Consider the following 12,525-nt stretch of genomic DNA (forward strand, 5'->3'; position numbering starts at 1 on the left):
TTTCAAAGTTATTTTACAACTTGAACCTAAGAATATAAGTTTTCTCTTCTAGACTCAGTAATTCTACAAACTGATCTAAGTTGGTCAACTTCTTTGAACATCAATGTCCTCCATAAAGTAAAAATAATGAAATCTCCTCTGCTTGTTATATTGTGAATAAACATGTTTTGAAAAGTATTAAGTGATATAGTAGTGTGCACAATTTTTACCAAATTCAACTTCAGGATGTCAAAGGAGTGAGACCTAGAAGTGCAAGTTTTGAGAATTTCTTCAAAAACCTTGAGGAGAAGTGAGAATCTTCACTTGTAAGTTCCCCCGATTGTTAACAACTGATAAACTCACTAAAATGTCCTAAACCAGGTATGGGGAGACATTGGGGATTGTTTGGGATAAAGAGATGGTTTAAACATGTCAATAATATTTTATACCTTTAGAATATCACAGCATTGACGTTACCAATTTATGCTGTCTAATCCCTTCCCCCTGAAACTAATAATAAATACATAAATAAATAAATAAAAGAATAGCACAGCATTGACTTTATAGATTGTCAAAAAAGGCAAAATCAAGTACTATAACTTAAAAACAAAAAAGAAGTGGTTAATTCAGGTTTTTCCATAAAAAAACCAAAACGTTGCATTTCCCAAGTTGCTTTGATTGTCCATAAATCTCACACCAACTTTATCAGTATTATGCAAAACTCCCACTTCCATTGCACACTCTTGGCAAACTTACAGCTCATTATTTTTCTCTAGTCAGAATAGCAGATAAGGAATAAGTCAGTAGTGGACGGCCAGGCCCCCACCACTTACCTCAGTGCTCTGGACTCTGCTCAGGGCCACCCACACTCATATCCACACGGCCCACACCACAGCGAGCCTAGCACCAGGATTCACTGTGCTCTGGAGTGGCCAGAGGGGGCGACAGTGAGAGCCAACAGCCACCCACCATTCTGCTTCTGCCTATGGTCCTTACCATGAATAAATCAAGCCACTGACAGCTGACGCAGACTCAGCTTCAAAGATGACAGACATTACCCAAGGGGAAACAGCACCAAGTCTATGAATGAACATTTCAGAAACTATTTTTAAAGTTTCTGAAAGGATACCCAGAACCTGCTGAATAATCCAGTCATCCATCTTTTTTTATTGTTAGTTTGCTCAAGGTCCTGCAGGACATTATCAGAAACATGAGACATTTTGGATGGTGTTCAAGTATGCGAACTGAGGCCTCCCGCCTTCTCTCAGATGAATGTTAGTACATTTAGTAATAAGAGATACAAGATGGAAGTGTTCCACCCCATTATTCAGCCATGATTGGACTTTGAGTAACAAATTTTGATTCTCTGGAAAGTATTCTTCATTTGCTTTTTCTAGTTTTAGTTGTGTCTTCTTTCAGTTGTCCATCTCAAGCCAGGGGAATCACAGTTCAGGCTGTCTTCCTGACATCTGGTCAGTGCCTCATCCGAGAGGGTGATCGTCCCTTCTCTTTCTTGTTACTCTAAAATCTGACAAAGTCTCAAGTCTATATAATGCCTTCTCCCATTAAGTATAGACGTTTGATCTACTATGATACATACCAAAACAGTAAAATTCAATTTTACTGGTCCCTCAGAGATTTGAATGAGCGGACATCCTAACGTATGTCAGAGAGACTCAGACATTGAGAAGGCTACAATTCAATATTTGTGAGTTATTCAGACTGCATTGAGCACTTACAACATACAACCACTCACATGTCTTTCTACCCAAGAAGTGTCTGTCCTCAAGGTAAATGAGGTGGAAACCATGGATACAAGCAATGGAGAAAAAAAGATTTTAAAACACAGGATCCTCTCTAGCAAATTATTGTAGGACTTTAAATATAAAGAATCTCTAAACAGTTTGAAACTTTTCAAAGAGCGTAAGAATGTTAAAGATGTTAACAATTTTCTTTTCCTTTCTTTTCTTTTTCCTTTTTGCACTGGAAGTGCTGCCACAAAGAGTACTTAATTTAAACACTTAGTCTCATGCCTGGTACATAGTAGGCATTTGGTAAATAATCCTTTGGAAAAAAGGAATGAATAATTAAAACAAAGCTTATCACTCTTTTTAGCATCCCACCTCTGTTCTTCAATTTAGTTATTCATTCAACAAATATTTATTATATCCAGTTAACAAATACTGTAAAAGACGCAGATACAATTTCAAAATATGTCCATACTTTCTGTGCTCACATAATTTTTCTATTTCACCACCATGTTTATTTCACTTAAGGCAATGCCTTCACGGCCCCTTTTTTCTAGTAAAATAAGAGAAATAACAAACTTTCTGAATATCCCTGCAGAAATATAAAAATGAAGTAGGATAATGTGATTTGTAAACTGTATACTAATCTATTATTGATAAACTCTATCAGTTAGAATACAAGTAAGAGAAAGCTTTATACACACAAAAAAAGTTTTAAACTACTAAGGGAATTTGTTAGCTCAAGTAACTGAAAATGCTGGTGGTTATACTGGCTTCACATACGGCTTGATCCAGTCACTCAACAATGTCACCAAGAATTCAATTTCTTTCCAGCTCTTTGCATTGCCCTTTTTTGGTGTCATCCTCTAAGGTTTACTACCCTTAAGGTCCCCTATGGCTTCCAGCAGCTCGCAGGGCTGGTATTTCATCATTCTAATCCAGGAGAGAAGAGAGAGCATCCCTGCCCAGTCTTTCCAAGAAAAATCTGAAGATTCATTCTGATTGAGCCTCCTTAGGTCACATGTCCACTCTGCAGCCAATGTCTGTGTCCAGAAGAATGGAAGGCTGTAATTGGCTTAACCTAGACCACATGCTCAACCCCTGAAAAAGCTTTCCTGGAACTTTACAGAACCCGCAGTAGGAAGTGTGGATGGCAGTGAGGATGGAGGGAAATGGATGATGAATATGCAACCAACAAACTGCCCAATTAGCTGACTTTGAAGCAAGAGTCAACCAATAATGCTGCCTGAAATCAAGTTTATGGTTCCAGGTGAACTTAAAAAAAAAACAAAGACAAACAAACCAACAAGCACTCAATACTTGGAAAAATTAAAGACATGAATAGACATTCTATGATGTTATAGATATATAAATAGAGTTCTGAAAATTAATATAATTAACAGAAATGTAGACATAACCCACTATTTTACTCCAAATAATGGTCATATAGTTTAAGTGAATTTTGACATTTATAAAATTATTAGAAAAAATAAGGATCTGCCCATCTGATGAAAGATATTTTCAAAGACTTTTTTTTTTCTGTTTAAATCTCTTATTCAAATCACTAGTTAGTCAGGTATGATGATTTCTCATTTCTTTAAAGAGATTAAATGCCTTTCACTTCTGAATAATTTATCTGGAGAAGGCTGGGACACCCTTAGGCCAGCCTTGTACAGTGAGACACCCAAAGGTAAAGAGAGTGCAAATCCTTAAAAGTTTGGAAGGGATATAAATCTTCAATGAAGGTATTTCAAAGGCCCTACAGAAGGCCTAACTTGGAGCCACATGCAGAAAAATTGCCCACGACCCTTTGTATTCAACCATCCCCCACCCGTGGACTTGAGGCAAATGGGGTTCCTCACCTCATGTGCCTCTAGCATCTGGGCCATGCGCACATCCAGGAGACGTCCCCATAGGGAACTTGTAAAGCATCTCTTCTACAGGTAAAACGTGTAGCCATTATATTCATTATGTGTTTGGAATAGTTTAGTTTGGGCTATGGAGACCTACTTTACTAAATCATCAGAGAGAACTGAAGAAAGTAGAGGGGCTTAATGAACAGAGTCAGCAATGGCATCATAAATTATTGACCTTGGAAAATGTCAGTTCTCATCAAATGGACTGAGATGCCATCACTCAGGACCAAAAAAAGGAATTTGAAGGAAGGTCCAAAAGGGGTCCCAAGTTTCTAGGTGGAGAAATAAGCGATCTGTCACTATGGGAGAGAACAAGCTGTTGGGAGGAGTGTCACCCATTATGGCCACTGTGCTCCTGACACAGCGTCACCGTACAAATGTTGGTGAGTGGTTGTCACACCGTACACCACAGAGCCATTGGGGGGAGGGGGGGAGTCTTTGCAGCTTCCTCAGAGGCCATTGTGAGAGGGAAGGGAGTAGACCTCTGCAGCCTCCACCCCTGCCTCAACCAGGTGCTTGGCTCTTTTGGATAGTAAACCCTTCTCAGATGAACGATTTACTATACTTTCTCTCACCCCTTGGGTTGCCCTTTCATGCTGATTGTGTCATTTGATGCAAATGAAGCCCTCTCTTCAAGACCCCTCTACTGCACCCAGCCCCTTCTCTCAGGCTCCCCTGCACCCCTTACCCATGGGGTTAGCTGGTGTGTGTGTGGGGGGGACATCCTGGGCCCTCTATCTTTCTTCCTCCCAGGTGGGCTCCATTCTGGCGGAGGGTGGGGCAATGGCGGGTGCTTCAGCCCCCAGCAGTGCTGTCACAAGCCAGCTCCTTCACCCTTGAAGCTGAAGACAGCCTCTTACTATGATGATTTGCTAACAGCTTTTTAAAAATAAAGAAATGGGTTGGGAGCTTATTTCAGGGACAGTTTTTTTTTTAAAGAAAAAGCATCCTACATTTTTTTAAAATCCAGGAATGTAACAACACCTCTGCCCCAGCCTGAGGGATAAAAAGACAAGTCTCAGCCTGAACCTGTGAGGGGAGACAGCCAGGTTATTGCCAGGTAACCTAGATGAGGAAGCACACCTGTGGGCCTTGCCTCAGGCCACCTCCACTGGGAAGCCTCTGGATCCAAGGTGGTCCTGGGCCTCTGTGCCAGGAGACATCTGGTGCAGAGGGGAGCGCACACAGACCACGGTCTGAGCCCCACCATCTGGGCTGAGCCTAACTGCTGTGATCTGAGGCTGCAAATTCCCCTCCTTGAGCCTCAGTTTTTTATATGGAAAATCAAATCAATAATTGTTATGAAATCTTACTTTTTTGTTACATACAGTGCTTCGTATGCATTATACAATTTAACAAAATGCTACAGAGCCAAGCACTGTGAAAAGAATAAAATGATTAACATATGTAAGGAATTCTTTCCTTTCTTTGAAACCTGCTCTGGGTGGTTGAGCAATTGTTTGGTTAAGAGAATTATGCAGTTTTGAGACCTGGTTTCTTATCTTGTGTAGATGGAAAGGCAATTAAACAATTATTCATGTCAGGATCTGAGGTAAGGAGAAAGCTGCTTCAAAGGGCCCACTTGACAATGTGAAAAGAAGTTGATTAAAAACAGAGAGAAGTATATAATTTCCTTCTGGAATATCCACTCCATATGGCCTGAAGCAAGAATCTCAAGCTCATCTTTGAGGAAAAAAGAGACAGAAATAAAACCGTTAACTTTTTTGTTCCGATTTCTCTCAGCCACTTTCTAAAGAGCCTTGGAAAACCACATGTTCGTTAAATAGAAACCACCAAGGGCCTCCAAGGATGGTTTTTTCCATGGGTAGAAATCATTCAGTCACGAATCAGTGTCTTTTTCTTAAAAGGAAGATGCCAGAAACAAAAGCCGGTCATAAAAAGGACGTCAAACTTCAGCATTCTCTGCACTGTCACCTCCCATTTACAGCTGCCAACACCAGAGACAACCCCAGCCAGGACACAGTGATGGTCCCCACCCCGCCTGGTAGCCAGGCCACCAGGAATCCAGCTGTCCTGGTGGAAGAATATAAAGTGAATAGCAAACACATTTGCACGTAAACCAATGCCACCCCTTATCACCACTGCCACTTCTCACCCTTGCCCGTTCAATATGTCCCAAACCCCAATGTCCCCTCAGCCTTTGACTTTTCTTGCAGGGCTATTGTTGTCCTCCAGGGCCCCAGGGGAAGGCCTTCCCTAGCTGCCCTGTGGAGATGAGGGGCCCTCGCCCCCTCACATGTGTGATCTTTATACAGCCTGAACCCCATGGAGCCACTGACAAAAAAGGTCCTGCCAACAAAAGGGATTTCAAAGTAACTCCAACCATTTACTTCTGTTCTCCCAAACCAGAGGGGCTCCCTAGAGGCAATCCCATAGCACACTGCATATTTCCAGCCCACCCTTCAGGTTCTTGCGCAACAACTCCACCCTAAACTTGTCCAACCACCCAGCTCCTCTCTTTTTTCATCCTCTCCTCGCACCTGGCCCCCTCCAGTGTTTACCATGGTAGCTTGATCAAGTATCTGTCCAGCCAGGTTCCCTCCCCTCCCCCCTCCCCCCACTTTGCAGGAGGGCACGGGAGTGACCAGGCTTGGCTGGACAGGAGTGTTTGGAGGCTGTGAACACTGTCCCCACAAAAGTGATTGTACCTTGGAGTTCCTTGGCCTCCTCCATGCCATCAGCCTGGGAGTAGTGACAACTTCAAAGCCTGAGCCACCCAGACGTCAGGGGGGAATGGCAGCACAGGGAAAATTCTGGTCTGAAAGAGCTGAGGAACACAGCATAAGTTCTCCTTATCACCTCCCCACACCAGCTGCAGCCCCTCCCTAGGCTGCCACTAAAATCCACTTGCACCAGAGCAAAAGTGCTGATGTGGGCGGTCTCTGCCAAGGATGAGTATGTAGCAAGCCCACTCCACAGCCATGCTGCCCTCAGGGTCCTAGAGCCACCGCCCTCGGTGGAACTCTGCCTGGATGTCACTGAGACGCACTATCGGGCTCACTACTGAAATCTTCCTCATTGCATCTCCGGGGAGGTAAAAGAGACGGCATTTAAAGGGGGTGGGGGCAAAGTTGGGACTTCTTTATTTAACTAAATTTAACCTTGGGTTCTGAGCACAGATAGTACGATTTGGAAGTATGTCTCCAATGAGCACTTGCTTTGCCTGGGAAGGCTTGGTGTCAGACATAGCTTTTAGCATTAGTCATCTCCCTGCTGGGAAAGAGAAGTTCAGAAATAAGGATATTACAGGACCAGACTAAGTGGTTCGCCAAGCCACAGGGGAGAGGGTGGGGAAGCAGTGGGGCCCTGGCTGAAGGTCACGAGCATTATTTCTGCTTTAATAGTTAGAATCCAAGTGAAATATATAAATGCAGAAGGTTAAGATGGAAGTGAAAATTAACCGAGGACAGCTGTGCCATATGGGTTCTCTGAGACAGACAGGGGAACACAGACCACCTTAGCTAGCTTTCCATGAGCAGAGATGAGGAAAGGATGGGGTGTTAATAAGGACAAACATAAAAGTGGCTAATGAATGGCAAGAAAACTTGGTGGAATTCCTTCCCTGGGGGGTTCGCGGAACAAGACAGAGGTATGCTCTAGGTGCAGGCGCTCCTAGAGAGGACTGCTTCTTGGACTGTGGTCCTGTACTGTGTGTGATGCAGGCCACCAGTCAGGGGAAGTCACTGTGCAGGACGCAATGGCCAGGCTAGTGCAAAGCCTTGGCTCGGAGCGCCCACTTGGAAGAACTGTGCCTCTGACCTCCTCTCTCCTGGCAGCCTCCAGGAGGTCATGTCCTCTCCTCGGTGATCAATAAAGATTTCTCATCTGGACCGCAGGTGGCTTCATGGCCTTCACTTGCCACCACTTCTGTTGCCAACAGCCACTCTTTTATCCTTATGAGCCTGACTGTTCTTCCAGCTGTTGGCACTGGCCTCCCCACAGTTGAAGGAAATAGGAGGGCACCTTCCCCAAGACACCAGCACACTTGTCTCAACAGCAGTCGGAACCCCATGTTTCCAGACAGAGGCCATGAACACACCAGGTCTATACCGAGTACCGCTAGGCACTGTGCTAAATGCTTCACATATTTCATCTCCTTTCATCTTTGTTTCAACCCCAAGAGCTAGGTGTTATTCTTGTTCATGTCCTGCAGAAGAGGACACAGATGTGCAGAACCCCAGCACCTCAACTGTCTGACCTCAGGCTGAGAGGGTGAGAGTGGACCGGTGAGCTCTTCGTGTTTAAGATGACTTTTCACTGTTACCAACCCTCACTTTCATCATTCTGTCCCATCAAGTGTCCATTGGGTCATCAAGGAAATAGTTCTCCTGTGGGTAGCACTGGTGTGCCTGATGTATAGGTGGACAAGACCTCACCACATGACATGTGCCAAAAGCTCTTGGTTTTCTTTTAGTTATAGTGCAACTCAAAGTTCTAAATAAAGGCTCAAGAAATAGAAAATGCAGCCAAAACATAATAAAAACTAAAATATTGATATTTAACATGGCCATGCTCTGTTTTGTGAGGATGCAGTCTTCCTAACAACCCTAAGAAGTAGGGACTATGATTTTCCTTCTTTTATAGGCACAGAAAGGTTAAGTAGCTTGCACAAGATTGCACAGCCCTTAAGTGGAGATGCCAGCTTTCAAATTCATCAAGAGTGTGGGTCTGTTCCTTGCAAATGCCAAATATGGCAAGGCTTTCAATCTTCCCGTATGCTTATTTCTTATCACACTTTAGGAAATAATATGCTCAAAAGACCAGAATTCAAATAAGGAGTGAGAGGTAGATAAAATGAGGAGCTCACATCCAGTGAGTATTTCAGAGTCCCTTCTCTCAGGTTCAGCAGTGAACATGGTACTACACATAAAAGTGTAAGAAAACAGAAAGGGGCAACTGCCCAAGGAGGACACAAGTAGAGCTCTGTGGGAGGGCAGGTGACAGAAAGGTCCCCCACCTGCTCTTCCTTCATGGAAGAAGCCCGTTGAGTTAGGTCTTGAACGATCATTAGGGTCTTCGTGGATGGAAGTGGGAAAGACAGGTGAGAGCATTGTAAGATGGGAAGGGAATTTGTAGTGAAAGGGTCATGGGGTCCGGAAATGGTGAGTTCCTGAGATTGGATGGACCAGGGATGGAAAACCTGGATGATTCTAGGAAGAAAAGATGACCAGATTTATGAGAATGATCAGCGGGTGATGTTTAGCAACATTCCAGCACAGGTGGGGCCTTCAAAAGCCTTTGGTGATGGCCTGGGGGGCAGAGAGTTCCATCTGTCTGGGGGGACCTACGTGCCTGTTTGCGGGATGTCCTGACATTCCATCCAGGTGGTCCTCACATGGACAGTAAATTATATGGACATCCTGTATGTGGCAGATTGAAGGAGCTAATGGGTAGGGCCCGACACTCAGGTATTGAAGGTGTTTCAGCCTGTATCGCAAGGCTAGCTAAGCATGGTGAAGGAGATGGGGTCCCAGGCGCTGGTGCCCGTATGCAACCACAGTTAGTTTCCAAAGCCAGAGTCTGTTGTTCACCAATCTTGTCTGGTCTGGGCCCAATTTCATGCAGAGTCATCCCAGCCAGTATCTATCACAAAGATATGCAGGAAAAACCAGCCCTTTGACTAAAAAAGTAATAATAATGTCCCATCTTTCTGCAGCCAGTTACGGCAAGGAAAAAGTTCACCACAGGTTTAAACCACACACTGACACAAGCTGATAATGCAAATTTTTATCCAAGAGCACTTTTGAGTTGAAAACAACTGAATTCAAAGGAGTTAATTAAAACCATAGATTTGTCAGGGAGTTTAAAAATCAAACACAAAGCACTTTGAAACAAGGAGACTCACTAGCTCAGTGGTAGATCAGTTTGTACAGAGGAGCCAGTCTATCTGCATATGGGCTAAAATACTTCCAGGAAAGGAAAAAAATTACAAAGTGTCCTCAGAACAGAGCATGAGGAGGATGAGGTTCTATCTGTCCTTTCAACTTGAACGTGGAATCTGTCTACAGGCCTCCCTCAGGGGTGATAGGCAGGCTCTCCAGTGAGGTCTTATTTAGTTGACAGATGCTGTGCTGCTGCTGGGTTTTATTACTATACAAAGTTGAAAGGCCTGCTGTTAATACATCCGAAACTTCAAGACTCGCCATGCATGTGCCCCTGTAAACTGGCTGTTTGCTGGGCGTCCAGTGTGCATGTTTCTGGCGTTTCCTGAAGCACGTGGTAGGTTTTGAACATTGCAGAGAGGGAGCCTACTTTTTCCCTGGCTCTCCTCTGAGTCTTCTGTGGCTTGTTCATTGGAAAATGGATAAGTGATGATAAAAACGATTAATAAAGCTCCCCACCCATGCTGTCCCCCTCCCAAAGCCTGATATTTCAAAGAACGTGGAATGAAAACAATGAGAATAAAGCAACTTGAACCGATCTGCACGATGAATTGGGAATGAAGAATGTGGGCCTTCCCTAATTTTGGATTCCAGATTACAAGCATTTCATAAATAAAGTATGACTACTTGCATGAAATTGCAAGGTATGTACTGTGTGAATTACAAACACAGGGGGAGGGGTCTGCAAAAGCTCCTACTGGAAAAACCAGACTTTTCATTGCCTCTTTTAACCTTGTCAGAGAGAAGCAATACAGATAGTGAGGCTGGAGAGACTTCACGGTGCATTCTAATACAAAAGCTGCGCTCCAGAGGATGGGAAATCTCTGCTCACTTACCCCGTCAGGAGCGTCACACCAGCTGTATTTTAAAGAAAGAAAAAGCATGTCACTTCCTACATACATGTGTCATCTAAGTGAACACTTGGAAGTCAATGTTCGGTGTCAATGAAATGCATCATGACAGAAACAAGATGAACTCTACATAAATACATAGTTGCACTCTTATAAATGCATAGCTTTTATCCTAGTAAATATTATAAAATATATACACAAAAGGTTATCTCAGAAATAAAATCCAGCTTATCTTCAAAGTCTGCGTGTTTGAGAAGACCCCAATTCAGGGGAGAAAAAAGGCCTTTAAACACACTTGCTGTATTCCTAGATAACTCCTGCCTGCTTAAAATGTGTTAAACTGAAACAATGGCATAAAATATCCTAACAGAAATTCCTAAGGGAAAGCAAGAAATGATTTCCTCTAATTAGTCTGGCAGCTATTTTCATAGTCCAGGAAAACACTGGGCATATTCCAAACACCTTTATTCAGAATTGAGCAGACAGAGCACCTGGGTGCAAGGCTAAATTCCAGACCATCAGACCAAATGTGTGACACCTGCTGAACTCTGACTGCGTGCCGGGCACTTTCAGATGCTGGGGATATAAATGAGCAATACAGTAGTGGGTTGAGTGGTGGCCCCCAAAAGGGTATGTCCACATCCTAATCCATGGAACCTGTGATTGTGAGCTGATTTAAAGAAAGAAAGAAAGAAAGAAAGAAAGAAAGAAAGAAAGAAAGAAAGAAAGAAAGAAAGAAAGAAAGAAAGAAAGAAAGAAAAAGAAAGAGGAAGAAGGAGAGATAGAAAAAGGTCTTTGCAGCTGTAATTAAGGATCTTTAGATGAGATCACCCTGGATTCACCAGGTAGTCCGGTCCCTAAATCCAATGACAAATGGTCTTATAAGAACCACACAGGGAGATGGGGAAGGCATGCGAAGATGGTGGCACAGAATGGAGTGACGCTGCCACAGCCATGGGCTATCTGAAGCCACCAGAAGCTGGAAGAGGCAAGGAAGGATTCTAGAGCCTTCAGAGGGAGTGTGGCTCTGCTGACATGCTGATTTTGGACATCTGGCCTCCAGAACAGTGAGAGGCTATGTTTCTGTTATGTTGAGATCATTTCTTACAGCAGATACCATCCCAACATCCAGGAGCTGAGGTTTGGGAGCTGAGGCAAGGGGGCTTTAAATAAAGTTTACTTGATAATTAACTTCTTCACAACAAACAAAAACAATAGGCAGAAAAATAAAAAAAATTAATGTTATGTGTGATTTGTCTTTAAAATTCAAGTGGCATGAAAACCCCCATGCACATGTTTGGGCTGTCCACCCCCAAGTGCTTGGTCCTGAGCTATCGGGCTTGGCAGGAATCCCTTCTGGGCAGAGCTGGGCTCACCTTTACAAGAGGCTCTGAGGAGCTGGCTCCAGCAGGAAGAACTTTTTTCACATGCTCATTTGTCTCCAGCATCTGTGGAACAAGGGGTTTGAAAACTGGCGTGCATGTTGTGGCCACTGCGGCTCGAGCCAGGCCACTCCTACTATGGACATGGGGCCACAGTGGGCGTGTCTGCATTCTGGGTGGCACTCTGGTGCCAAAGGCAGAAAGTTCTGGTGAGAAAACTCCTCCTTAGGCTGGATTCTTGCCTGGAGGCCCAGGCATCAGCCTCCAGGTTCCAGGACTTTGAGCTTGTCTGGGAAATGCTGCATGTGTGCATGCAGCTTCTGATAGATGCTTCCAGGCTTTCATCACCTTTGGAAAGGTTCTAAGAGCACCCCACCCCCCAAAGTTAAGAAACTGTGCCTAAGAACCTAGAGGAGACTCAGTGAGATGACCCAATAGCAAAGCCTCAATTGTCAGAGAAAAGCAGGCATTCTAGGAACAAAAATGCAGCTTCTACATGAGGGGCTCTGGGGCAAGGCTAGGTCTGAGGCTATCAGAGAAGACTGGTCCATGGAGGCCCAAGCAATGTGCTCTGGGGGCCTGGTCTGAACTCACAGAGCAGAAGAGCCATTGTCCAGCCCTCCGCCCAGCACCCTGAGAAGATACCACACACTGAGCCTTCAGAGCCCCCACCCCCGGGAGAAGGATGCACCCTGCCAAGAAGAATACACACACACACACACACACACACACACACACACACACAC

At 44.1% G+C, this 12,525-nt stretch overlaps 1 long non-coding RNA gene across 1 annotated transcript in view; it reads right to left on the minus strand.

Moving 5' to 3' along the window:
- LOC109395400 (uncharacterized) overlaps nucleotides 1-12,525 on the minus strand; it is a 27,965-nt gene that overhangs the window by 3,225 nt on the left and 12,215 nt on the right. The window contains exons 3-4 of the long non-coding RNA XR_002126648.1: nucleotides 11,774-11,845; nucleotides 6,313-6,431 (exon numbers count right to left, since the gene is read on the minus strand). This is a non-coding gene — a long non-coding RNA (uncharacterized LOC109395400). The remainder of the gene's footprint in view (nucleotides 1-6,312; nucleotides 6,432-11,773; nucleotides 11,846-12,525) is intronic.

The sequence above is a fragment of the Hipposideros armiger genome, unplaced genomic scaffold (assembly GCF_001890085.2).
Source record: "Hipposideros armiger isolate ML-2016 unplaced genomic scaffold, ASM189008v1 scaffold_467, whole genome shotgun sequence".
Classification (NCBI taxonomy): Eukaryota; Metazoa; Chordata; class Mammalia; order Chiroptera; family Hipposideridae; genus Hipposideros; species Hipposideros armiger.